Source organism: Amblyomma maculatum, unplaced genomic scaffold, assembly GCF_055883805.1.
Source record: "Amblyomma maculatum isolate TAMU_Amacu unplaced genomic scaffold, ASM5588380v1 scaffold_13, whole genome shotgun sequence".
NCBI classification, from domain to species: Eukaryota; Metazoa; Arthropoda; class Arachnida; order Ixodida; family Ixodidae; genus Amblyomma; species Amblyomma maculatum.
Genome location: NW_028146738.1, coordinates 30,789,747 through 30,795,381, shown reverse-complemented (window position 1 = coordinate 30,795,381; position 5,635 = coordinate 30,789,747).

Here is a 5,635-nt window from a genome sequence, read left to right as displayed (position 1 = left end):
ACCGTGGGCAGGTCACTTGCTGGTTCCAGTAGCATTCCAGGAGGAAACCAGCAAAATTCTAGAACCAGCAAAGAAAACCATCAAACACCCTACTGGAACCAGCAAAGCCAGCAAGTTGCCTGTTGAGATCAGGAGACGCACACTTCTGGAACCAGCACAGCCAGCAGGTGGCCTGCTTTGACCAGTAGAAAACCAGCAAGCACCCTGCCGGAACCAGTACAACCAGCAGAAATTCAGCAGGCTACGTGCTGGTTCCAGCCCAAACCAGCAGCTTCCAGCAAAAACCATTAAGACATTTTCACCTGGGATTGCTCTAAGGCCATGCACTGGCACTGCTCCAAGGATTACCTTTTTCATTTTTTAATAAAATAAACTTGGTGGGTGTCTGTGGTCTTTGGTGCAATGTGCATGTGCTCACTAAGCATGTGAGTGCCTACAATCTTTCACTTGTGTCATTTAGAAGCACCAGTCAGAAAAAATGTTCTTTAGAGATCACATGCATGTACAACATCCGACCAGTCCCTGTGGGGATTCCAGCCACATGTGTTGTACTTCAGAGGCTCCTTCAAAATTGTCCCTCATTATAGTACAACAATGTAATGTTGCATGCCTTCCTGAATAAGACATGGTTTTTCCAGTTAGCTAACTTCATGATATCATCTTGCCTAGAGCTGAAACACACCTGCAGCATTACCCAATATTCGAGAGAAAATCACGGCCATTCAACTTTATGAATGTGTGTCAGCATGGAAAATAAAATATGGTTTGTGATTTCAAATCTTTGCTGTCATCTTTGTGTTGGTTGTGTTGTCCAAGGTAGCCTCTGCAGTAGAATTTCCATAGAAGCAGTGTACCTGTAGAGCAATAGCCTAATGGTATCAGTATCCAAACAGTACCAATAGCTCAAAAGAACCAATAACCATATGGGACCTATAGAATAATTGGCGGCAATAACCCAATAGGTTATTGGTCTTTCTATTGCAGCGGCTGCCTTGGACCACACAACCAAAACAGAGATATGACAGCAAAGATTTTAAATCACAAACGATATTTTATTTTCCATGCTTGCACACATTTTTAAAATTGCATGGCCGTGATTTTTGTCTTGAAGATTGGGTAACGCTGCAGGTGTGTGGGTACATAAACACAGCCGGGCGCATGTAGCATCTTATCACAGATATATTGTGCACGCGACACAATACACAAGATGCCAGGGTGGGGCGACTGACAGCATTTGCCCATATGATACCTCGATCTGGACTTCCCCCTGCCGCCGTTGCAGGGTGAAGACAACCGCGTCGTCTGCTATGGAGTCGGCCATTTTGGTGCCCAGGGGTGGTGGTGGTTAAAACGTATATTAAAAAAGAGTTACATCGCAGGCAGCACCGAAACATTAGAGCAATGTTACATTTTTTGTTTCGGTCCAACATTATTTTTATGTTGGTAATGACCTTTTTCTAATGGTTAAATAGTGTATAATGTTTCCACAAACATTTAAGCAATATAAATCTAACAAATATGCAACAAAAATGCAACATTCGTGAAAAAGTAGAGTAACCTTGCATGAGCATGTGAGCGCACTGCACTTGATGGTACACAGCTTCCATGCTTTACAGAAACAATAGTACAGCACCACTCAACAATACAGCACCATTCCTACACTCACCTCTGAACAAATAGCAGTCAACCTTTTATATCAATCGCCGACGGGTCTTCCATGAGTGATTGTGGCAAATGGACACACAATGCTTTCTTGCAAAATATTAGGACTGTGTTGGCATTCTAAGGAGGGTATCATCTCAAAGCTCTAGTTGCAAAGAAGTGTTATTGTAAAAACATGAAACTGGAAGAAGAGGGGAAAAAGTGCTGGGACTCAGTATTTGAAGTTTGTACGCTATGTTGCTTGATACCTATGATCCATTTATTACTTTAACATTTAGGAGACAATATTAGAACATTTGTTTGTAACATTAAAAAAATGTTTACATTGCAGCATAAACATCGAATAACATTATCATAACATTTAAAAGTCAATATTGAACATATGAAGCTTTATGTCTATAAAGCAGGCCTCAATAATTACAGCCAATAATCCAGTAATATACTACGATCTCACTATAAGCCCACATTTTAAGATAATTTAGCATACATGTAACTATGTTTCTGCGAAAGAATTTAGGCATAATACCCAGAAATGTAACGCAACAAACACAAACAGAAGCGAAGAGACACAACACACGCGCACATCTCTTTGCTTGTGTTTGTGTTTGTTGCGCCACATGTCTGGGTATTATGCAGCACCAACTAGCCCCTCAAGCAATTTTGGAATTGAGGCATAATGACTGCAGCCTAATAATAAACCATGCTGGAGCCATAAGAATGTATAAAAGCCCATGGGATGCTGAAGTTCGGACACATCCAATCATGTGAGATGCATACAGAGTGCATACTAGGAACTGAGAAGTCAATGCACATAATTTTATTCATGGCGTATTGAGCCTTCCTTTCAGTATTAAGATGGCTCAAGCTCGAGCACAGCTCCGTGCAGCGGGATGATTACTAGGTGCAGGCAATATTCTCACTTGAACATTTGGTCCGAGATAGGATGTTTCTCTGATGAAAAAAACAAATAAAAGGTTAAGAATTTTTTAAGACAGTGATCAAACATTATTGAAGATGATACCTCTTCTGTAACTTTCATGCCACACACCAATGAAACCTCGCGGCATTACATAAGCATTTAAAATGCACACAGTACAGAAAATAAAATCAAGCAAGCAGTAAAACAAGTATAGTGAACTGCCAAGTGTTGCTTGCAGAGGTCCAAAAAAAGGAAAGGAAGGATTGAGGCAATTTTTCCTAACTGATTGTGGAGAAAATATAACAGAACACTCATGTTTAACAACTTACTGTTACAATTGTATTAATAGGCATGCATTGCCTTAAGCATGCATGCTTAAAGGCAATCACTGTGAAAGGCCTTTTGCCTACACCCGCAGCACTATGTATGCGATGCTGAAATAAAGTTCAAATTCTGATTCCAATTCTGAAAAGCTGAAACTTAAAAAAGACGGGTGCCATTTTGCGCTTTTCTTATATTGTAGCATGTCATCACTCAGCTTGCAAGACAAGAGCATACATTGTGCTGTGTGTGCACCTCCTCTCACTTATAAGGAATTGCCTGCTAGATGGTATGAAATAAAGGAAACTCCTCTAAAGGTAAAAAACTAGCATATGATTTGCAGTCAGGGATTGTAAGACTGAATGCTGTCAAAATGGCAGTTTTACACTGTAGCAGGTATCAAGCAAAATATTGCATTCAGAAACTGATGCACCCTTTCAGAAGCTGTCTGAAGCCCTATAAAAGGCAAGGATGATCTGAGCCATTCAGACCCTATGTGACTATAATAGAAACTTGCACTCCTACATGCCTGCCCCCTCCCCACAATTGGTGGGATCAATGCGGAAAGAATAATTATTTTATGACTGAAACTTGATTGATTAGGAAGAAAACAAAATACAAGCACATGCTGCCAGTAGGATCCGCACTCACAACCTCATAAATTTTAGCATATGTAGCTGGAAGACAAGCATATATATTTTCGGGAATTCACAACCCATAAGCAACAAAAGAGTATTTCTTGAAGTGTAATATAGGTTTGGTTTGGTTTATGGGGATTAACCTCCCAGAGACTCGAGTCATAAGGGATCCTATTGTTGAAACCTGGAAATTTCTACCTCCTAGGCTTCTTCAGTATGCACCGGCATCGCGCAACATACAGGCACCTTCCTTTTTGTCTCTAGAAAAGCAACCACATAGTCGAAATTTGATCACACATACTTGGACATGGCAGTCGAGCGCCCTAACCACTCCATCGCTGCGGCAAGACTGAAATACAATACATTTGCTTTCCAAACACACTACAAACACATACTTTAGCATAAAAAGTATTCGCTTATGCAACGCAGACACTATAAATATGAGTACTCTGAGAGCCCAATAAAAGCTGAAAGATTCAGTCCATTGCTTGCCACACAGTAGCAAGCTATCTCTGACTAAGTGTCTTGGCAGTAGGTTCTAGTGCACTGCCCTAAGCTGAGCATTCCCGAGACTGCATACTGCAGAAAGTAAAAACAAAGTGCTGAATATTGTGGGGCACCGCTCCACAGACCATTAAAGGCTGCGGCGCGTCGCATCTTTGAAGGGAGTGCCACTTCCCGGCATCCCCTTCCCTCAACTGCCGAGGGGAAACTGGTCCTTGATTGATCTCCGCTCGGATTCGCGCGGGTGTCTCGCTCTCTCTTCTCTATCCTGCTGCCCGCTTGCTGCCTGCTTCCTGGCTGCTCTCATGACCTGACAACAGCACGACTCCCTGACCTCCTGATCTATCAGACGGACCTGCCTATCCCTGAGTGAGACAGAGATATGTTTGTTTAACGGCCCGCTGCGTGTGTGTCTTGCGTCTCCCTCGGGTAGAGAAATCGCTCATAACATTGCATCCAACTGCGGCTATATTAGCGATGCGGCTGCCCTGATGAGGCAGATGAACGAAATGTTCTCGGTGTTAACCAGTCAGATCGGTTCGGTGGCTTGCGCCAATGTAGAGGTCCCCTCGTTTCCGGATGCACGGACGTGAAGTCCCTCCACGAGTTCTAACAAGAACTCGAGGATTATCGGACGGCACTGGGTTCCCCAGACGACGTGGTGCTTGGGCAGGTTATTCCCGTAGTTCTTGCTTAGAGCCCGGCGCGATGGAGACGCTGCCAGCCGCCCTTCCAGTCGATGACAGACTTCACTCATCGCTTCCGCGCCGAGTTCTTACCGCCTGATTACGAGCGCCGGATGCTTGAGGAGCTCGCGTTGCGCACACAACACCAAGAGGAGAGCCTCATCGAGTATGCACAATCAATGTAGGAGCTCTACAAGAGGGCATATCCCATGGCAACCAATCTTGATCAGGTCGCAAGCGTCATCAGGCAGTGCCATCTGCGCTTCAAGCCATATTTGTGGGGATGTTATGAAACCTCGAGGCCCTATAGCACAGGAAGCGAAGGTAGTGCAGGCGGATTTACTCTTTGAATTGCGCTACCAGCCGTCCCCCAGGCAAGCCGAAACGCTAGAGCCGCGATGCGCCTGGGCCGGAGGTCAAGACTCTGAGCCGCGCTAGAGGTGAAGATGTAATGACAGTAGGGCAAGAAAGGCCAGCTGAAGGCTCTGCTATTCCTCGCGCTCTTGACCCCTACGCGTTCGAGCAGCGGCGTCCACCTGGGCTCGTCAAAAACATCCGCGTAGACGCGGAGAGAGGGGAAAGACGTCCCCATCGCTTTGTGGAACGCGGCATCCCCCGACCGCGCGGCAGGTGAACGATCGGCTTTGCTGGAATTGCAACCAGCTGGGCCACGTAGCATGCGAGTGTCAAGCAAGGCATATACAGGGAAACGCGGACCGCCAGCGGCGATAATTGGTAGCTCCAGCCTGTCGCTGTAGGCGGGAGACTTTCGCTGTAGCCACGGCGGAAAATGGGAAGGGTATTCCCGCACCGCGTCATCCGGCGACCGCACCGGCGGCGCAGAGAATTTTGTTCCCTGGCCTGCAGAGTGCAAGGAGTGTTTTCACGCTCTAGCCCTTTCATGC